The 23,908-nt window shown below is 44.5% G+C and overlaps 1 protein-coding gene across 9 annotated transcripts in view; it reads right to left on the reverse strand.

The window, feature by feature from the left end:
• Positions 1–23,908, reverse strand: part of LOC139756673 (fat-like cadherin-related tumor suppressor homolog) — a 1,059,999-nt gene that overhangs the window by 793,818 nt on the left and 242,273 nt on the right. The window contains exon 1 of one of the 9 annotated variants that reach the window (XM_071676338.1): positions 23,104–23,463. The exons of the other annotated variants lie outside the window; for them this stretch is intronic. The gene's annotated coding sequence lies outside the window, so the exon portion shown is untranslated. Of the gene's footprint in view, positions 1–23,103; positions 23,464–23,908 lie in introns of those variants that run through there. 9 annotated transcript variants of the gene reach the window in all.

Consider the following 23,908-nt stretch of genomic DNA (forward strand, 5'->3'; position numbering starts at 1 on the left):
CCATACACATGTACATACACACGTCCACACACGCAAATATACATACCTACACAGCTTTCCATGGTTTACCCCAGACGCTTCACATGCCTTGATTCACTCCACTAACAGCACGTCAACCCCTGTATACCACATCACTCCAATTCACTCTATTCCTTGCCCTCCTTTCACCCTCCTGCATGTTCAGGCCCCGATCACACAAAATCTTTTTCACTCCATCTTTCCACCTCCAATTTGGTCTCCCTCTTCTCCTCGTTCCCTCCACCTCCGACACATATATCCTCTTGGTCAATCTTTCCTCACTCATTCTCTCCATGTGCCCAAACCATTTCAAAACACCCTCTTCTGCTCTCTCAACCACGCTCTTTTTATTTCCACACATCTCTCTTACCCTTACGTTACTTACTCGATCAAACCACCTCACACCACACATTGTCCTCAAACATCTCATTTCCAGCACATCCATCCTCCTGCGCACAACTCTATCCATAGCCCATGCCTCGCAACCATACAACATTGTTGGAACCACTATTCCTTCAAACATACCCATTTTTGCTTTCCGAGATAATGTTCTCGACTTCCATACATTTTTCAAGGCTCCCAAAATTTTCGCCCCCTCCCCCACCCTATGATCCACTTCCGCTTCCATGGTTCCATCCGCTGACAGATCCACTCCCAGATATCTAAAACACTTCACTTCCTCCAGTTTTTCTCCATTCAAACTCACCTCCCAATTGACTTGACCCTCAACCCTACTGTACCTAATAACCTTGCTCTTATTCACATTTATATATATTTATATATATCGGCTGACATATTTCTTTCTTGTATCTCCCCTGATGTGATTATTACACGAAAGTTCACTTGGGAACTTATCGTGTTTTATTTTCCCCGTGGACTCATAGGAATATATATATATATATATATATATATATATATATATATATATATATATATATATATATATATATATATATATATATATATATCCCTGGGGATAGGGGTTTAAGAATACTTCCCACGTATTCCATGCGTGTCGTAGAAGGCGACTAAAAGGGGAGGGAGCGGGGGGCTGGAATTCCTCCCCTCTCGTTTTCTTTTTTTTAAATTTTCCAAAAGAAGGAACAGAGGGGGGCCAGGTGAGGATATTCCAAAAAAGGCCCAGTCCTCTGTTCTTAGCGCTACCTCGCTAATGCGGGAAATGGCGAATAGTTTAAAAAAAAAAAAAAAAATATATATATATATATATATATATATATATATATATATATATATATATATATATATATATATATTTATATATATATATATATATATATATATATATATATATATATATATATATATATATATATATATATATATATATTGGAAGACTTCTGTTAAGGACAAAAGTCCCTAAAGTCCCTATCAAGATCAGGACTTAAGAGGATTGGAGAAAATAAGTAGAAAAGAAATAAAAAAAGTAATCCCAGAGGTTCTTAGGAGCCGGAAAATCTGCTCCTCAAAAAGGGACAGGTCGGAGCAATCAGGATAATTGTATGATTGTATAACGAGAAAACGGATGGCACAGAAAACGACTGTAAACATAAGAAGTAAAAATATGGATGATTGGTGGACGGAGCATGTTGGGAGAGGATCTAAGATCATGGTTCCGACTCAGCAGTACTTTTTACAAGTATATTCTCATCACATAATCTTATAGAATCTCCCTTGAGCCTTATAGAAAAGAAAGGCTTACGAGATTAACTCTCCCATTCTGCTTGGATTCAAAGACATTATACACAAACTGCCGACACTGTAGAGTGGGTATGCTATACAGTGGAGAAGAGAAAGTGGCCATCACTCAAAAGCAGAAACCTGTACGCCATGACGGTGAAGTGACCCCCAAATACTATGAGGGACAGTGGAGCACTGGGAACAGCCAGGCTGACCCAACAATACCATGAAGAAAATGAGCTCCTGCTGTATACACGAACGCAGAAACATATTAGCTGACATCCACTCCCTAAAATGGTGTATGATTTGGCACAATATATACACAAACGTTAATTTTCTACTCTGAAAAAAATGAGGCATAAACATAGGACAGTTTTCTCCTTGATATATATACTGTGCAAGACATTAAACATGAAGAGTAAGACAGCATAAGTGACGTTCATCCTCGTACGAATTATTAAACATAAACTCATGTGAACAATTTAACACCATGCATCAGTGCAGTACACACCACATCCCAACCTCCCGCATACAAGGTTTCCATTATCAAGTAACATATTACACATCCAGCTCTCGTTCTGGGTCCAGTATGAGGACTGACTTCATCCATCCACAGGAAGGGTCTCACCTTATGCCTCTCTCTCTCTCTCTCTCTCTCTCTCTCTCTCTCTCTCTCTCTCTCTCTCTCTCTCTCTCTCTCCCTTCAGGCCCTCTTACCCGTCATCACAACTTCCCCTAACATCAGTGGATCCATTCGTTCCCCAATCACCACGTCTGACTGAAGCTTGAGATTATGGCCACAGCCAAGGGGGGGGAAGTCTCCTCATGTACGTAATATGGTACGTTTCCCTTCCAGGAAAAACAATCCACGCAGTTTCTCTCTCTCTCTAAGCAGTGGTTAGACGACTAGGTCATAACACTCCTACCTGCTCCAATGGAGGAGAGCATCTACGACAGCCTTAAAAGCCGTCACACAGGCCTCCATGGCCTTCATTAACGGTCGTTACTGCAGACACACACACACACACACACACACACACACACACACACACACACACACACACACAACCCACCATGTGTTTTCAATGAAGCGCCCCAGTGTTCTCGAACCCTTACGCCCCTGTCCTATCCGCAGGGATAATAGCTATTCACAAGGGTAGGGGTAATAATTCCAGTCATTCCACTGAGATATGAAGAACCTTGACCTTCAGCATGACTGAAAGCCTTTGTTTACCTATGGGGTGCCGTACGGGTTCGGACGAAGCCTTGAGCAGACTATGTATTGCCTAAAACCAGCACCACATGGGAACCCCTCTTGACAACTCCTCTCCAAGCAACAGGTCACGTAACAGCATGAGACAACAGCGGATAATGCAATCAGGAATCCAATATTAGTTTTTTTTTTCTTCTAACGTTTACAGTGTTGAGAAGACAGGTCGGGTAGCGAGCAGGAGGAGTGAGGAAGAAGTCCATGTTATTGACACTGTAAACCCAAACGGAGAAGTCGAGAGTGATGTGGCATTATAAAGCTGGTAGGTGCTGTCGTGTGCTGGTGGCCAAGATGTCTCGGGTTCTATTGTGCATCAGCTGAGAGAGAGAGAGAGAGAGAGAGAGAGAGAGAGAGAGAGAGAGAGAGAGAGAGAGAGAGAGAGAGAGAGAGAGAGAGAGAGAGAGAGAGGGAAGAAATAAATGGGAAAGACAGAAAACAAATGGATCTGTTTATGGCTGGAATCACTTTGTTCGTCCGTCTTTGTACTCGTTCCATTTATTCCCCATTCTTTTAGCAACAGACACCTTTGCTAACTTCGTGTGATATGGGCTGAAGAGTTGCTTATCAACAATTCCAAAGCTCGCATCTATCTTTCGTTTAATATCATCCTGGTCTCTGTTTGCCAGAGCCTCACATACCTCGAAGGAGTTGATCAAACCTCCCTCGGTGCCAGGGCATGATCAAGGATACTCTCTCTCTCTCTCTCTCTCTCTCTCTCTCTCTCTCTCTCTCTCTCTCTCTCTCTCTCTCTCTCTCTCTCTCTGCCTCTGGTTGGTTTAATGACGAGCTGGTCTAGAAAAATGGCTTTCAGTCAAGTCTAATAGTCTTGTTAATGTATTCCAGTTCACACTTGGATTGTGAAAGGCACCTGTAGTAAAGTATTCCTTGTTTTCTACATCAGATTTCATTTTCGTGAATACCATCATACAAATCTCTCGTTTTCTTTATAGGTTTGCGTATGACGCAAAAACACCTTTATTTGCATCGTCAACATCAGAGACTCGTTGGTATCGGAATCTATCTTGCGTACCTTAACCGCACTTGGCTATTTTCAACATGAATATATTTACCACAATGTAGTTACCACCTCCTGCCTTGCGCAAACCATCTTTTCAGAACAATTTATATCCACATCTTATCAATGTGATCAATAAGTGTTTGTCCGTAGTGTTTCACCATGTTTTTGAGAGAGGCAGTGCTGTTCGGTTACTCTGTGTGGTAGTATATGACATCGGCTCATTTCATTTTAAAGTCATTCTCCCAGTACTTGTGTACGTTATGCTAATTTTGCTTAGCGATTTAAGTGGGACTTGGGAATCAATTGCCCGGGTCCAGTTCACCCTAGCATGTGTGTATGCAGCAAGGGTAGTCGGTCTTCCTGGTGCTCGATTCGTGTCCTCAATTTGAACCATCCCATCCTGTTCCCTACCTGCCTTGTTCCTACCTCCCTACCTACATTACTCCTACCTCCTAACTACCTTGATCCTACCTCCTATCTACCTCGTTCATGCCTCCTATCTACCTCGTTCATGCCTCTTACCTACCTTTTTCTCATTTCTACCCAGGTCGAGACCTCAAGCTGTCCCTCTCGTCATCTTTCCCAACATACTTTATTCCCAGCCAGCTCTAGCGGACATATCCTCCCACGTCCCCTCACTCCTTTAATCCCCGCCTCTTCATGGAGAGTGACCTGAACCTGCTTTATACTGCAACGTCTCTCTACCTTCCTTGTTCCCTTCCTGTGTCTGGTTTGTGACCTCTAATTGACCTCTCTTGCTATTTTCCGATCATCCTCATCCCCTTCGTCGGTCTTTCCAAGTTCCTCGCAACTAATTAGTCTACTACCATCAAAAAAGAGCCAAATATTTTCGTCCAACTCTCCCAAGGCAGGATTTCCCGATTCCTTTCAAATGAGGGCCATCCTCAGCAGACAGGCTTCTCTCACATGTAAAATGAATCCATAGATCGAACCGAAAAGACTTCCTCCTCCTCCTTCGTACGGAAAGGCTCAGCTCTACTGTTTATCACCAACATTCTAATGAGGGCGCAGGACTATACGTTATATCTGGATAGCAATCTCGGTATAGCCAACTCCCTATGGCTCTCTTTAAGCCTGGAAATGATAGCCTTATTCTCCACCATAATTTCCTCTAATCTACCTCTGACTACGCTGTTAGTCCCCATCTATTTAATGACAGTCGTATCCTTGGTGGTGTTCGAGACAATGTCATCAAACTTCCCGAGAATATCCTCCGTCCTGGACCCAGGAAAGCACAAACATTTTCTCCTTGTATCCTTAGCATTAGAGCTCCTGGGGTGGACTCACTCACTATGGAGTTCAAGATCAGAATGACAGCGCTTTGATCATCTTGTATACCGTCCTCCAGTACATGCAATCTGAGAGAGAGAGAGAGAGAGAGAGAGAGAGAGAGAGAGAGAGAGAGAGAGAGAGAGAGAGAGAGAGAGAGAGAGAGCAGAGGGATGACTCAAGATGACTGACCGCACAGTCATATCAGCCGCCAACACACCAGCCAGCCTCCAGCTTTAACCCAAACTTCCCCTATGTTACCCCCTCACACGTACATGACCCAGAGAGCGTGTCTTTCAAAGACAAGGGCCTCTGTCAGGCTTCAGGCTTAGACCTGGTGGGTCTAAAAAAAAAAAAGAAAAAAAAACTTCCTCGCAACAAATGTCAATATTGCTTCTGTAGAAAAAGTTAACTTAATCTAGCTTGAAATAACGGTGGTTTAGGTAACAACTAAATTTTTCACCTTAAAAGTTAATTATTCTTTTTACCTTAAAAGTTAATTAAATCTCTGTAGAAAGGGCATGGTTCAGCTGCATGTTGATGAAACTATGATATCCCTGATGTAATATTCAGTGCCACAGGTTCAGATGTGAGCTATAGAGAATATTACTAACGAAAATAATTCGGATTAATTTACGGGTTGAATAAGTCTCAAGATTCAATTAGACCTACAGGTATTAAACCAAAGAAAAAGAGTCATGAAGCGGAGGCGTGCTTTGTTTTGTTAACATAGTTACACAAAGCCTAAGACTTGGTTCTTCTAAATCACTTTATCTACCTCCTCGAATGCTGTGGCGTGGGCAAGATACTATAGGCACTGGACAAACTTGAGTGTATAGTTACACAAATGTAGGTGACTATAAGGGACATGGAGAGATGGGCAAATATCTCAGTGTGTGGGAGCGACGTAGAGAGATGGGTATGGATTACAGTGTGGGGGATGTTTGTAAGAGGGACGAGGGAGTTGGGAGGATGGCATCAAGCTGTGTTGGAGGGACGTGACGAGATGGGCAGAGATCATAGTGTGTGGAAGAGACGTGATGAGATGGGCAGAGATCATAGTGTGTAGGGGATTGTGGAAGGGGCGTGAGCAGATGGGCAGGAATCATAGCGCGTGGGGGGGTTTGTGGGGAGGACGTGGAGAGATGGGTAAGGATCATACCGTTTGGGAAAGCGATGTCCATCCGTGATCAAGAACTCTTGAGCAATACCTGCAAACTTTAATATAAACATAAGGAAAAACGATTCAGACAACAAATACAAAAGACAACAAATAAACAAATTAAAGTCATTCTGGGTATGGCACCTGCCACGTCAAGCTGGGTGTGCACCAGCCATATTTGTTCCGACCCTTGCTCGCCTGTTTCGTCCCTCTGAAAATCTAAACTTCTCCCTCTACTTGGATACATGCCTAAAAGTAACCCATACCTAAGAAAGGAATCCGTTCTAATCTTTCCAGCTATCGCCCAACTGCCCTCACTTCTCCTATCTCCAAAGTCATTGAAACTCCTTCACTCCGAATTTTCTTAAGGAGTTAGAATCGCCTTGCCTTCATTACCAATACGGTCTCCGCGTTGCATGGTCTACAGGCGATTTTCTCCCCTCCACTCTCAGAGATTTTGGCGAGTCTTTGTCATGGCCCTCGACATTTCCCAAACGTTTAACAATGTGTAGCGTGAGGCTTTTCGTCTCTACACGTCTTTCTTTTGGCTTTTCTTCTCTCTGTTCTCTAGTGCATAGCTTCCTCTCTATTGGGTCCAATCCACCGGTCACTGATTATTCTATCACCAGTAGTGTCCCTCTGAATTCTGCCCTATCGCATAGTCTCTTTCTTCACTTCATAAATGATCCTCTCTCTCTGTCTTTAACTTCTAAATTGTATTTACTCTTATGCTGATGACTCCACTCTACATACTTCTATTTACTTAATCTCCCAACCCCTCCCACTCTAATAATAGTTCTCTTTCTCGCACTGAACATATCCCTTAATACAATCTTGCGACTCTCAGAATGGGGAAGTATTAACCTAGTTATATTTAAGCACTAAAACGCAATTTCTACCTATACCTCTTTTCAACTATCACTCGCTTCTCTCTGTTCAGTTTCAAAATAACACAATTCACCTCTGCAGTAACATGAACACGTTGGACATAACCATACCCTGCACTCTGTCCTGAACACCCCACATCCAGATGTCTGTTTTTCAAAATCCATGGTTGTTGGGTCATTGCCGTCATCAGTCTTCTTATCAGCAGCGACTTATGTCATCACAGGTTTAATTCCACATAGTATGGCGCACTGCCCCTCATCTGGGGTGGCTCGTCCATCACCTCTCCCTCAGCTAAGAGCGGAAGCTAAATCCTTCCGTTTCATTAATTCTTCAGGTATTATCTCCTTCCGACCACTCCTTAGTGTCTGCCGTGTTGTTAATACCCTCTCCCTTTCGGCAAGGATTATTTCAATGACTGCCAGCGTGAGCTGTCTGGATGTGACCCTACCACCAAGGTACGACCTGTGGCACGCGTCTGTCTGTCGCTTCCCATAGTTTCTTTGTGGAGACCGGCCACACGAGGACTGACTGTTATGATACCCTCTTTCCTCTACTTTTATAACGCATAACTAGAAACACCCGAGGAACTCTTACCCTATTCTCCCTCCATCCGTAATTGAGGCACGTATCGACCATGCCATTTCTGCCACTATAAAAAGGAAGACCGTAAGTATGGCGTCACCACAACACGCTAGGCATGGCACCTTCCATAGCACGCTAGGCATGGCACCATCCCTAGCACGCTAGGCATGGCACAATCAGAGCACGCTTGGTATGGCACCACCACAACCACATCGCCACAAATCTTCTGCTAAGCACTGCGGCTTCCGTCCTGATCTTACCACCTTTATCTCTATTTTAGACCCGATGATCCTCCCCTTGGGTTTGGAGGCCACGCACCGGGTCTGGCCGGGCTATAAACAACGATGAAAGAATTGTTTACTCGCCAAGTTGCTGGTCTGATAAGCAACCCTCAATCGGGCACTGCCAGGTGGCTCTCATCACAACGGAGAAAAACGACCGTCATATTTCTTACTCGGGGCGCAGCGAATTATTATGTAACTGATGCTCCTTGTTTGCCCTCGCAAGGCCTGGCTGACATCACTGCCGTATGTGTTTATCTTAACAGTTTTGCACATCATGCGCCCCATTACGAAATGTTACGCTCATATACGCGGCAGTCCCTCAGGAGTAAAGAGCATTATATTTGTTCCGGAGATACATGGGTGCTTCTTAGACCCGTGCATAACACTGGTTCACCATGGACCACGATATAGGCTCATACCACAGTCGTATTAGGGATTCCTGGGCTTTGGTGACAGTTGTATGAGGGGCTGCTAAGCTCACGTCACAGTAGTACAAGAGATTCTAAGGCACCAGCAACAGGAACACGACAGGGTGTAGGCTCCGGCCACAGTAATATAAGGGGTTCTCAGGCTCCTAAACCACAGTAATATGGCTCCAGCCACAATCATACGACGGGTTCCCGGGCTCCAGCCACAGTAATACGATTGGACGTAGGCTCCAACCACAGTGGTACGAGGGAGTCCTAGGCCCCATCCACGAGCATACGAAGGATTCCCAGGCTTCAGCCACAATAATACCAGGGGTTATGTACCAACACATTGCATTATCATTTTAACACTCATATGACCATCTTTGAGAGTTCCCTTGTAACCCAAGACGAGTTCTCGTTGGCCTATCTTGCCTGACGCCTTGCTCAGCCTTCCTTGCCCAGCCCAACATAGTCATGCCTCCTTGCATAACGCCCCAACAACATATCTTCCCTCCTCCTCCTCCTCCTCCTCCTCCTCCTCCTCCTCCTCCTCATCCTTGTTCTGCCGTGTCTTCCCAAGCATCTCTCTTGTGAATACCTCTTTCTGTGCTGTTTCGTTCCATCACGTCAACTTATGTTTGCTTCTATGCCCTAGGTTACAATTCTTCTCTGCCTTGCCGTGCCCTGTTCTGCATCACTCCCTCACCTTACCCTGCTTATCCTTTCACTTTCTTACCTTTCCCAAAGCTATCCTGCTTCACTCCGCTACCTCTTTTTTTGACGTTAGAGGCTACATTCACACACAAAAAAGCACATCAAGATCGGGCCTTTGAACTATAAGAGAGGTTAATGAAAGGAAAAAAAGAAAAGATAAAGAAATTTTGGAGGAAAAAAAACTGCCTTTTAAAATCTCAAATCAGTTTTTGGGAGTCATGAGAGGTATAGGGTTCCAAAGCTTCGAGGTGAAGGGAAAGAAACAGTTATCAAAACGGCCTATCCTTGAGTTGCCAACGGCCATACAGTAATCACGCGACGCAACAGTGTGCCGAGAATTGCATGGTCTTGTTTGTGGTGGGGGCAAACAAACAGCTAGCTTTTGGAAGCAAAAACCAAAGTACTACCTATAGAACAAAGAAAGTGAACCAACATTGCGGCGTAGGGCAAGTGGGTCAAGTTTTGAAGTTAGCCGGGGGACAGTTGATAAGACCTCTTTAAACTCAACTCTGTCAAGTAAGGATGCAGAGTTAAAACCACCTAGATGTGAGAGCAGGACTCCATGCATCGAAGGATCAATCCTTTGTACAAACGGAGCAACTGCTCGGAAGAAAACAAATTTCGAAATCTAAACAGGATTCCCAGTCTCTCAGAGGCAGAACTAACTATTTCCGTGATGTGGGGGTTTCCAAGATGATAAAGTAATACCAAGTATGTTCACTGAAGTGGAATTACAGACTGTCGAAGAGAGAGAAAAATCGTGAGGGATTTTCAATAAAGAAATGGGCAGAAACTGGGTCTTGGGGGCATGAAACTTAACCAGATTTCGTTTACCCCATCAAGATATGTCCAAGTCTGAGTTTCTTGAGGGAGTTGTGTCAAGAGATGCAGATCGAGTGAGATAAGAATAAGTAAAATTGAAGGATGTGGAGGAATGCAGCACTGAATCGTCTGCGTACGAGTGCATTTCGTTATTTGTAGAAGAAATGAGATCGTTGATGAAAAGAAGAAAAAGTGTTGGAGACAGGACAGAACCTTGAAGGATACCGCTGTTGATGGAGAAAGGCGGAGAGGCTGATCCATCAACAACCACTGAGATAAATCGGCCAGAGAGGAAGCTAGATATGAGGGAGCAAAGTGAAGGAGGAGAGCCAAAAGAGGGGAGCTTATAAATGAGACCCCAATGCCAGACCCTGTCAAAAGCTTTGGATATATCAAGGGCAACATCATCGGATTCCCAAAATCTTTCAAGGATGATGACCAGACATTAGTGTGACAAGAAAGAATATCACTAGTGGACCTCACCTTACTACGGAAGCCATGCTGGTGATCAGACAGAAGATTGAAACAGAAGGTGTTTGAGGATGAGAGTTGAGGACGCATTCAAAGACTTTGGAAATGGTAGATGTCAAGACATCAGGACGATAATCAGAGGGGTTATAACGGTCACCCTTCCTGGTGATAGGATATACCATGGCATGCTTTCGAGCAGAAGAAAAAAGTTCTGGTCTTTAACCAGAAATGGAATAGACGAGCAAACACAAGAGCAAGTTCAGAGGCACACTCTTTCAGAACGCGGGGATGGCTGCCATCATGACTTTACACTGCCAATCCTCTCACTCTCTTATCTTTCCCACAAATACCCTACCTCACTGACCTACCATACCTCCCACAGTACCCGATCCTCCTCCTCCTCTATCTTGCTCTTTTCTGCTTATTTCTCCTTCCTGCTGGGTACTCCTTGCCTGTCTGGCTGGTCTTGCCCTCCAGTACTCAACAACCCGCCTTGCTCTTCCCTGCCATCAAGCACTTTTGATAATAATACTACAGTTCTCTCTCCGTTCTCGCTGCCAGTAACGATTCCAACCAAGTGAAGGGGCACAGACAGAACATCAAGAGCGAATATGGGGCTAATGATCAAGCTGCAAGAACAAAGTGAACGTGAACAAGTAGAGAAAATGGGAAGTAATAAATTGGAGCTGGAAGAGCAGAAAATAGACAAGACAAACATCGTGACCGACCAGAGCAAACTAGCTGATATGTACGGCCAGGGCAAACCATCTGAGCTGAGCGGCCAGTTCAGAGGCCAGTCCAAAACAGGCAAATCCAGTGAACAATCACAACAAGCCAGCTGAGCTGAACAACCAGGACAAACCAGCTGAGTTGAACAGCCAGGACAAACCAGCTGAGTTGAACGGCGAGTGCAACTAGAGTTGAACGTCCAGGGCCAACCAGCTGAGCTGTGCGGCCAGAGCAAGCTAGCCCAGCGAACGGCCAGAATAGGAGAGTAGAGTGAACGACTGAGTGCAGCGAGGCGAGCGGACAAGCTCAATTATATCGCTAATCGGCCGGACATTTGTGCGAGGGGCGGGCGGGCGTGACGACCCGGGGGTGTGGGCGGCTCATCTGGCCCACGGGGTCGCGCCACCCGACTGTCTAGGTCGCTGTTTGCCAGACTGTGTCTGTTGATGTGCAGTAGTCGACGCCCCTACGTTGGTGCGCAGCAGCCAGTGTCATTCTGTTTGAGTGCCGCATTCAGTGTCCGTCCGTTGATGCGCAGCAGCTACCGTCATTCTGTTTGAATGAAGCAGTCAATGTCTTTCTGTTTATGTGCAGCAATCAATGCCCTTCCATTTGTGGTGTGCAGCAGCCATCGTCATTCGGTTGATATACAGGAGTCAACATTTACTGATTATAATGTAGCAGGAAATTCCCGTCTATTTGTGTGCAAAAGAAAACGTCATTCTATTGGAGTGTACCAGCCAACGCCCTTTTGTTGACGCGCAAGCAGCGAACATCATTCTGTTTGTGTGCAGCAGTCAGCATCCCTCTGTTTCTATGCAGCAATCAGTGCTCCACCACCGTTGTTGCAGCAGCTGACGTCCTCCCTTGGGTGCGTGCAGCAGGTAACAGCCTTCCGTTGGTGCACAGCAGTCAGACAGCCCCTTAAGTCCCTGTACAGCAGAGAACTCCCATCGAAGAGAGAGAGAGAGAGAGAGAGAGAGAGAGAGAGAGAGAGAGAGAGAGAGAGAGAGAGAGAGAGAGAGAGAGAGTCAACATCATCTCACTGCTGGTGATTCACTACAGTCTGTGAAGGTGACGGGGAGGAACTCTGCCGAAAGTGCTGGCTGCTACGGTCTCTTGTCTCCCTCACCTTTCCTCCCACGTATTTCCCTCACACTCTACACTGCCACAAGAGAAAGCCGACAACAAATCATGGGTAACTGAAGCGCTTACTTTCAAAGAGCATAGATTAGAAAACATAAGAATATAGAAGAGAAAAATACAAAAGCTTTCGTGAGAGTAAAGCCACTGAGAACAGGAAGTAAGAAAGTGCTCAGATCAGTTCTGATATTAACCGCAAAAAGCCAACGCCAGAAGCACCACTGGCAGGGCTAAGGTCAGACCACACATTATTGCCACAGGCCGCCATCAGGCTCGAAATTACGCATACAAAATTCGTGGCACTACCAGCGTGTGCATTAATTGGGGAATTTCAAATGATTGCACATGGTCCAGCCTTAAAACTTTGGCAATGATCGACCATTCCCCCATCCACCTCCCACTAGCGTTGTTTGGTTCTACTGATGTGGGGCGTTAGTAGAGGGGAGGGAGATAACGCCTCGCCTTGCTAGGGTGTGGCAGCCTACTGGGGTATGGATAATGGAGTGTCACTGCTGGGGTGTGGCGGGCTGCTGGAGTGTGGACACTGGAGTGTCACTGCTGGGGTGCGGGCGAGTGTTGGGCTATGGCTGCTAGGACGTGGGCACTAGAGTTGTGGGTGCTGGGAACTGGGTGCTAAGGGACGGCGACTGAGGTATGGCTACTAGGGTGTACCTGCTGGGAGCGTAGGTCGTGTGATATGCTTCTTGGAAAGTGGCTATCTACCATGCTCTACGGCAGCGACATGTCTGTCCATAACAACATCCTCACCACGAGGACAACCCATCCACTCCCTACTGTGCCTCCAGACCCACACGATAACAACACCTCTCAAGACGGAAGGTTGACACAGGAATGAAAGTGTGTGAATTATCTGCTCGAATTACAGACTTGGTGTGATTCCCCCACACATAAGCTGTAGCTTGAGGACGGACTGGCAAATTAACCAACTGCCCCCACCCCACGCCGTTCCTTCCTTCCTTTCCCCCTCCACACCAAACGTTCACCACCTTGAAAACCTAACAATCTCCAGATAATGGGCACGTTTTCTCATTAATTACATCATCATCATGATGAAAAAACTGGTCCATTATGTGGGCTAATACACGTCTCCATGAAAGCTTCCACACGTATTAAAGAAGACATCCTTGTACATGTTGATGATGACCCGGAAACACACTGACTGGTCTGTGCAGAAGTTCATTAATCTAGTTTCATACGCTTTCGTATCTTAATACGACCAATAAATCTTTCATCTCTCTATCTCCCCTTCATGGGTTGGAAGCGATGAGGAAGAGGAGGAGGAGGAGGAAGAGGAGGAGCGGGAGGGGGAAGGCCGAATAGGGAGGAGGAAAATGGGACCTCACACTGCTGGCTGGCACCCACAACAACGCCGAACGTGGTTTATTTATACATTCGAACGCGAGCGGCTCAGGTCTACACTGAAGATATGTTTGTGTCGCCACCAACGGCACTAGAACGTCCCCATGACGCGTCAGGTCTCTCTCTCTCTCTCTCTCTCTCTCTCTCTCTCTCTCTCTCTCTCTCTCTCTCTCTCTCTCTCTCTCTCTCTGTCTCCTTAGCGGCATCACGATCAACGGCAGCAGTAGTAGGTCACGTTGCCAGCCATCGTTAGTGATCCCTCTGGCAACAGTGTTACATTCCCAGCAGCCATTTTACAGTGTCTACAAAAGACCGTTCCAGGGCAGAAGTCGCGAGATCATCAGTAGCAGCAGTAACAAACTCCTCACAACCACTGATACTAGAAAGACTCCCATAGCAGTGGCAGTATACCTAGGGACAATAAATAGTCTTCCTCAGCCGCTCCAACAAAATGGGTTCTGTCTCCAACTCGCTAACAACAGTAGCGTTGTATTTCCTCCCGGTGTTCATCGCAGTATCCTCAACGACAGCTCTTTTAAGCTGCGGTGACAGTGGCCTAAGCTTCAGCTGCAGTGTAACTTAGCAACCCTGGCAGTGACCCTAGCGAAAGTAGCGGCTTCCCCTTGCAAGGGCAGCGGTGTTCCCTAGCAACAGTATCCCTAGGAACAGTAATAGTGTTCCCTAGCAACAGTATCCCCAGGAACAGTAATAGTGTCCCTAGCAACAGTATCCCCAGGAACAGTAATAGTGTTCCCTAGCAACAGTATCCCCAGGAACAGTAATAGTGTTCCCTAGCAACAGTATCCCTAGGAACAGTAATAGTGTGCCCTAGCAACAGTATCCCCAGGAACAGTAACAGTGTGCCCAGCAACAGTAGGCATCTGCAACAAAAGTGGCGGGTCTCTTCAACAACATCAGCTCTTCTCCCTTCCCTCAGTAACAATGAGGATATCACTAGTAATAATAGCAACGTTTCTTAGTAACAATGAGGATATCCCTAGTAATAATAGCAACGTTTCTTAGTAACAATGAGGATATCACTAGTAATAATAGCAACGTTTCTTAGTAACAATGAGGATATCCCTAGTAATAATAGCAACGTTTCTTAGTAACAATGAGGATATCCCTAGTAATAATAGCAACGTTTCTTAGTAACAATGAGGATATCCCTAGTAATAATAGCAACGTTTCTTAGTAACAATGAGGATATCCCTAGTAATAATAGCAACGTTTCTTAGTAACAATGAGGATATCCCTAGTAATAATAGCAACGTTTCTTAGTAACAATGAGGATATCCCTAGTAATAATAGCAACGTTTCTTAGTAACAATGAGGATATCCTTAGTAATAATAGCAACGTTTCTTAGTAACAACGAGGATATCCCTAGTAATAATAGCAACGTTTCTTAGTAACAATGAGGATATCCCTAGTAATAATAGCAACGTTTCTTAGTAACAATGAGGATATCCCTAGTAATAATAGCAACGTTTCTTCGTAACAATGAGGATATCCTTAGTAATAATAGCAACGTTTCTTAGTAACAATGAGGATATCCCTAGTAATAATAGCAACGTTTCTTAGTAACAATGAGGATATCCCTAGTAATAATAGCAACGTTTCTTAGTAACAATGAAGATATCCCTAGTAATAATAGCAACGTTTCTTAGTAACAATGAGGATATCCCTAGTAATAATAGCAACGTTTCTTAGTAACAATGAGGATATCCCTAGTAATAATAGCAACGTTTCTTAGTAACAATGAGGATATCCCTAGTAATAATAGCAACGTTTCTTAGTAACAATGAGGATATCCCTAGTAATAATAGCAACGTTTCTTAGTAACAATGAGGATATCCCTAGTAATAATAGCAACGTTTCTTAGTAACAATGAGGATATCCCTAGTAATAATAGCAACGTTTCTTAGTAACAATGAGGATATCCCTAGTAATAATAGCAACGTTTCTTAGTAACAATGAGGATATCCCTAGTAATAATAGCAACGTTTCTTAGTAACAATGAGGATATCCCTAGTAATAATAGCAACGTTTCTTAGTAACAATGAGGATATCCCTAGTAATAATAGCAACGTTTCTTAGTAACAATGAGGATATCCTTAGTAATAATAGCAACGTTTCTTAGTAACAATGAGGATATCCCTAGTAATAATAGCAACGTTTCTTAGTAACAATGAGGATATCACTAGTAATAATAGCAACGTTTCTTAGTAACAATGAAGATATCCCTAGTAATAATAGCAACGTTTCTTAGTAACAATGAGGATATCCCTAGTAATAATAGCAACGTTTCTTAGTAACAATGAGGATATCCCTAGTAATAATAGCAACGTTTCTTAGTAACAATGAGGATATCCCTAGTAATGATAGCAACGTTTCTTAGTAACAATGAGGATATCCCTAGTAATAATAGCAACGTTTCTTAGTAACAATGAGGATATCCCTAGTAATGATAGCAACGTTTCTTAGTAACAATGAGGGTATCCCTAGTAATGATAGCAACGTTTCTTAGTAACAATGAGGATATCCCTAGTAATAATAGCAACGTTTCTTAGTAACAATGAGGATATCCCTAGTAATGATAGCAACGTTTCTTAGTAACAATGAGGATATCCCTAGTAATAGTAGCAACGTTTCTTAGTAACAATGAGGATATCCCTAGTAATAATAGCAACGTTTCTTAGTAACAATGAGGATATCACTAGTAATAATAGCAACGTTTCTTAGTAACAATGAAGATATCCCTAGCAATAATAGCAACGTTTCTTAGTAACAATGAGGATATCCCTAGTAATAATAGCAACGTTTCTTAGTAACAATGAGGATATCCCTAGTAATAATAGCAACGTTTCTTAGTAACAATGAGGATATCCCTAGTAATAATAGCAACGTTTCTTAGTAACAATGAGGATATCCCTAGTAATAATAGCAACGTTTCTTAGTAACAATGAGGATATCCCTAGTAATGATAGCAACGTTTCTTAGTAACAATGAGGATATCCCTAGTAATAATAGCAACGTTTCTTAGTAACAATGAGGATATCCCTAGTAATAATAGCAACGTTTCTTAGTAACAATGAGGATATCCTTAGTAATAATAGCAACGTTTCTTAGTAACAATGAGGATATCCCTAGTAATAATAGCAACGTTTCTTAGTAACAATGAGGATATCCCTAGTAATAATAGCAACGTTTCTTAGTAACAATGAGGATATCCCTAGTAATAATAGCAACGTTTCTTAGTAACAATGAGGATATCCTTAGTAATAATAGCAACGTTTCTTAGTAACAACGAGGATATCCCTAGTAATAATAGCAACGTTTCTTAGTAACAATGAGGATATCCCTAGTAATAATAGCAACGTTTCTTAGTAACAATGAGGATATCCCTAGTAATAATAGCAACGTTTCTTAGTAACAATGAGGATATCCCTAGTAATAATAGCAACGTTTCTTAGTAACAATGAGGATATCCCTAGTAATAATAGCAACGTTTCTCAGCAACAATAGCGACGTCCGGAGCAAAACAATGAGCACCAGTGACCTTGGCAACATAAGCAATGTCCCCCCCAGCAACAGAAGCAATCTCTTAAGTAGCAATCGCATCGTTTCAGATACAACATTAGTGTAGTAAGGAACAACAGTAGTGTGCCCAGCAGTGGTATCAGCAATATAAACAGTATACTAACAGTGTCCCAACAACAGTATCAGTGTCCTGAGCAACGACAGTAGTGTCCCTAGCAATGGTCTTAGCAATATCAACGGTATATCAACAGTGTCCCAGCAACGGTGACAGCGTTACCTACGTAATAAAGGCAGTGTCCCTAGCAAGATTGCTCTCAGCAAACAGCTGGGATGTGATTGTACGAAAGCTTCCACATATCACTTACTACTTGAGTTTTTAAGAAGAGTGAGTTCCTAGCCATAGCAGCGGCTTTAGTAGCTGTGGTGAGTAGTGTTCCTCAAATAGCACAGCCAAGGATATAGCAATGGATACCCATAGCTGCAGTAGTGATCCAACCAACAGCTGTCGCATCTACAGAAAAATCCCTGTCCTCTGCGATAATAATGCCACAGAAACTACCCCTGTAACTTTACTGCCTCCATTGAAAGAACAAGTGTCCACAGCAACAGTAGCGTCCACAGCAACGGTAGTATCCACAACAACAGCAACGTCCACAACAGTAGTATCTACAACACCAGGTCTACAACACCAGCAGTGTCCACAGCAACGGTAGAATCCACAACAACAGCAACGTCCACAACAGTAGTATCTACAACACCAGCAGTGTCCACAGCAACGGTAGAATCTACAACACCAGCAGCGTCCACAACATCAGTAGTATCCACAACAGCAGTAACGTCCAAAACAACAAGAATGGCAATAACAAAAACTAGTGTTCACTGTAACAGTAGTGACCCTTAGCAATAGTGATGCATCCATGCAAATCAGGTTTAAAAGCCACAACAATGTCCATAGCTACGACCAAACCTATAGGAACAGTAAAGTCCACAGCAAATGAATAATAATAACCACGCCCAAAAAAAACCCCAGTGTCCACAGCAATACTGTTACTGTCTAAAACGAGCATTATCGTCAACACCAGCTATCCCCACAGCAACAGTAGAACCACACAGCAACAGGACCATACCATAACAACATTATTGTTCCCAAAACAACAGTAGTCATAGCAATACTGGTATGTCCATAGTAGTTTCAACAAAAGCAGTACCGTCCTCAGCAACGGTAATGTCAGCTGTAGCACCAGCGTCCCTCGCTACATTCATAATGACCCTGGCAACAGAGGTGAGGCGATGCTACAGCACAGGTTTCCATAACAGATTATCTTTACGTCTTCCTTAACGCCAGTGATGTCACACACGACGGAGGTACTTTCAGGAGCAGTGACAATATTTACGCTACTTGAAAGAAAAAAGAAAGTGAAGTGAATAAGAGAATAAACAATACAGTGACTCTATGAATCGATGCGTTGGATTATCACTGTAGAAGCTGATGAGCCCTACCACTACGAGCAAAAATAAGGGTGGGCGATGTGAAATAACGACTCCAGGCCACGACACTGGGGATGAGGCAGGACTGGTGACGAAAAGGAACTACTGACAGGCCGGGACTGGGCCTGGATACAGGAGGGAGCCACTGATGGAGATGGCAGCCAAGCTGAAAAGTGGCGTGAGACAAGGAAGTCAACTTGGACATTGCTGGAGGACTTTTGCAACACTCGAAAGTATCCGAAAACTGTGTAGTAGACACGGAAGTCCTACTTTACATCATTGTGAAAGACACTGATTTATTTTTTCAAAATGAGATAGTGTACTGAAAACGTTCTTCTCAACTTGCCTCTGCAAAGTAATGTAGCTTCTTGGGCTGCTGGAGGACAATCTCCTTAATCCTATTACTTATTCATTTAGGACAACTGAATCAGCTCGGGCTGCCTCTGGGTACAAACAAGGACAACCTAGCGGGTTTGGGTGCGAGCCCACAATTTTCCTTCATCATAATAGGAAAACAGAAAAAAAAACCTTAACCGTTCTCAAAGTAAGAAAAAAAATTTCTCAGCAACAACACTGTCTAGCTCCAACAGCCATAGCAGCAGTGTTCCAAACTACAACCAGACCCATCAGAGCGCAATAAGTAATTCACTTAAGCCCCTTAATGAACAGTATAACGGTCAGCAAAGCTACTACGGGACTGCACGGAGAGTTCAGAACAATGAACGGGGGAATGAATCTTCCACACAAACTGCATCATCCTACAAGAAAGGAGCAATGGGCCTGACAGTATGGTGAGTGTGAGGGTGAGTCTTCTGCGACAGCCGACTCACTGGCGTCCAGACATCAACATCAGCAGCGCACTCAGCACTGAGGAATACCAAGATCACCCTCAGCGTCAGCAATAGACACAGACACCAAGCTGCATCACCCGAGCAACAGCAGCAGCAGCAGCAGCAAGAGGCAGAGGTGGCAGGGGCGGTGACCCTCCCGCCGCCCGCATGACTCACACATCAAGCGGGTTCCTGTCGCAGCGTTACTGCCCTGGGAACCACATCACGCATATTTGTCTTGCACTTGATGAGTCTCCGTCCTCCCTTACCGTGCCGACCCGGCATCCTGGGACGTCTGGCGGTGATAGACACCGGTCTCCGAGGCCGGTAGACTAGGCGATGAACCAATAATGTAAACATGTGTTGCAACATGTTTCACTTTATGGTCACCGTAATGCCGCTGGCGGACAATGGAAGACGTCTCGTCCTTGGCAGGGAATGGACACGGCCCATGGGACAGGGAGAGGAAATATAAGGATGGGAAATGATGGGACGGAGCTGGGACACAAGGGTGGTAAAGGGGAGGAGAGTGGATAAAACAGGGAGGAAGGAGAGGGAGGCATACAAGTGACGGAATAAGATGAGACAAAGAAGAAACACAGAGAACGAGACACAAGGGTGGGACAAAGGGAGGTTAAAATCAAGAGGACTGGAGGTCATTTCTCAACAAGCATTTATGAGAGTCGGCAGAGTGTCGTGGGAGGGAGCTCTGTGTTGGGGTGATGGCAGCTAGGAGGTGAAACAAGGAGGAAGGTCAGATGCTAAGGGAATGCATGGAAGTGATGGAGGGAGAAGGAAGGGAAGGTGAGGGGCTGTAGTTCGCTCATATGGCGTGTGACAAAATCAACTGTCAGACACCCCACACTGTTCTCATAAACCTGAGAGTCATTACTAACCCCCGAGTTTATTTTCATCACATTTCTTCACCGAGATCACGACTGGTCATCAGGGATTGGTTGCCAAGAACGAAAGAGGAGATGCAGGGAAGGGGAGACGCCGTTTTTGACGCAGCAATGATGGTCGTAGTTGAAGATGACAGGCACCACCATCTGGTACATCTGGTTTGGTAGACTGAGAGAATTTGATAATCATTCTTCTCACATCTGAGCGAATACATCGATTAAAAAAGTCAAGAGGTTACATTGCGGAGGAAGTTGAGGCACATTCAGAACTATCAAGATAAGATCTAGGGTTGGCACTGCCATCCACCTGGTAATCATTGTTTATTTCATCGTTGTGGATGATGTCTTGGATGAGGGAGGTACTGAACATCGCCTTTATCAAGAGAACATTCTTGCTTCTCGTGACCTAGAGACTAGCATTCTAAAGGATCGATGACTGATAATCTATTTTATTCCTTTTATCTGATACACGTAATGAATTATCATCTCGACCTTAGCTCAAGTTCAAGGCAAAAAAACACAGTTCTGTGGTTTCGTCATTATTGCCATAAACGCTCTTCAGAGGCCATACATCACACATGAGTCAACTTAAAACATTCTTTTTTTCTGGGATGGCGCCAGGTATATGTTGAGTCCTTTATTACATCTTCATTTTCCCAGTGAGACACCTGTACTGTGAGGAGTTCAACCATCTTATTAGTAACTTTTCTTTTCAAAGTCTTACAGTGGCAAACTCAAGAGGTGGCCACCTCAGGTGATGTCTGTCCCCTGAAGCATGGGAAGCAGGTTGTGGACGTGGGTACAGAGTTAGGTGCTGAGTCTTTGCTGTGCTGTGCTGATGGGTACTAATGTGATAGATGCTGAGTCCCTGGTATCTTGTAAACATGAGCCAGATGCTGAGTCCCTGGTATGTTGCAAATATGAGTCAGATGCTGAGTCCCTGGTATGTTGTAAACATGAGTCAGATGCTGAGTCCCTGGTAAGTTGCAAACATGAGTCAGATGCTGAGTCCCTGGTATGTTGTAAACATGAGTCAGATGCTGAGTCCCTGGTATGTTGCAAACATGAGTCAGATGCTGAGTCCCTGGTATGTTGCAAACAATAGTCAGATGCCCCTGGTATGTTGCAAACATGAGTCAGATGCTGAGTCTTTCTCTTAATAATGTTATTGTGTTATGTTAGAGGCAAGTTGGTTGCTGTTCTGAGGAAGATGTTCGTACATCCTGGAGAGGTCCCGAGAATTGCTATGGTGTGGGAGTTACAAAGGGATGGACGGTACCCCAGTACAGCCATAATACGCAGAAACACTTTGTATGTGTTGGTGTTTAAGACTAAAGAAGGTTTCGTGAGTGGAAAGTCTGCCTCTGCTCTCCCTCAAATAACTGGACGTGCCATTTGTAACTATATCTACAGCTCTGTAGCTTTGAGATACTCGAAAGATTCGATTGTCTGGTTCACGAGACTTATTTACATGTTGGAAGAAAAGAAATATACAGTTACCAACGCGGTTTGGTGGGAATTCCCGCCGTTTCTTTCGATTGGTTGACTCGTTTAATCTGTCTAACAGCCATCTTCTCTGTTGACTTTCCTCCGCTGTGAAATATCACAGCCATGTCCCAGGCGTTCATGGTAGAGTCGTCCCTTTGTGTCACTGGTGGAGCAGTGATGGGGGGGGGAGAGAGAGAGAGAGAGAGAGAGAGAGAGAGAGAGAGAGAGAGAGAGAGAGAGAGAGAGAGAGAGAGAGAGAGAGAGTGTGTCCTATGGAAGAAGAACTCACCTGGTCACTTTTAAGTCTTGGGGAAACTCCAGTAAACTGAGCGATGGTGTTCGTTTGGAGTTTTCAATTTCCCTTTTTTTTTTTTCCTTTTTGCTTTTCGGAGTGTTCGGAAGTTACCCAAGTTTGCAGTGCATGATGCTGTTAAGATTAACTTGAGGAATTTAAATCGAAAAACCTTCATGCCGAACTGTGTCGAAGGCATAGTCATCTCACGTTTCGGATGACCCATTAATGCTGCAGGTTTTGTCGTCAACTTTGAAAAATTCTGTTATGTCGTGTCTTTTTCACGTCCCTGGACTCCTCCTGTCTGTTGCTATGTACGGTAGATTCCAAGTGACAAGTGAGAGTATGGTTAAAACATTCCTGCGGGTACTTCATCCAATGTTTGTCTCAAAGAAACTTGCCTGCGGATTGCCTGCTTTGGATGGATAAGTGTCACTTCGTACTTTTGAAAGAGAGGAGAAACCTGATATCAATAAGACATTAGATAACTATGTCATTATTGAGATAACTCTTTCCAATACACGTTACTGTAATCTTTTTTATAATTTTCTCACTCTATTTTCTTCTGGGATTCTAAATAATGGCATGTTTCTAATCCACCAAAACATCTCTTGCTGGATATTCTTAAACCTACGAACGTAGAATGAGCTAGTTAACACTAGCGGAGGTTTACGTTTACTTACGACACACGAACTGTAACCCTGACGATCTTCATGTAGCAGCGAGGTTGGAGTGGTCCCAGGGTCGCTGTGGAGTTACGAGCCCACCACAGCACTGAGGATGAATTGGCCCCTGGGTCGCTGTGCAGTTACGAACCCACCACAACACTAAGGTTGGAGGGTCTCACACTCGCTGTGGTGTTACAAGCCAACTACACCACAGCATTAAGGCTAAAGGGGGTCACAAAGCCTCGCTGTGGAGTCACAGGCCCACCACAGCAACGTGTTATACCCCGGCTCACTTTCGTCCCTTGTGCCGCCACCACAAGGATCCCGCCAGTGATACACCGCACTAAAATCTCCTAGTGGCCGCAGCTTCCCGTCCCCCTCTGCGGCATGTCACGACCCCATGCCTTCTCTGGCCACACTGATGCTGGGGCTCCACCCTCCACCCCAGCAGAGTAGCAGACCACACTGGTGCTGGGGCCCCACTCTCCACCCCAGCAAGCAGCACTAACACGAAAACCCAAGATCTACACTTCAGTGGATTTAAGATCCGAGTTTCCCACCGTTATACTGTGGTCTCTCCATCGTAAGGGTAGCCTCATGGTCTAGTCTGGGCTCTCCCTACCAGCAGTAGAGCCATAGTCTGGACACTTTGCACTCACCTCGGCCTTACAATACGGGCGGAGTCTTCATCTTGCTAGTACTGTTATAACCCTAATTCCTCTATCCACAGGTACCGCCATAGCTCGAACTCATGACTGGCACAGTCAACACTAGCTTGGACTCTACATCCGTGCAATACACATAAGGGTATCTTTAATCC

Source organism: Panulirus ornatus, chromosome 2 (assembly GCF_036320965.1).
Source record: "Panulirus ornatus isolate Po-2019 chromosome 2, ASM3632096v1, whole genome shotgun sequence".
Lineage (NCBI taxonomy): Eukaryota > Metazoa > Arthropoda > Malacostraca > Decapoda > Palinuridae > Panulirus > Panulirus ornatus.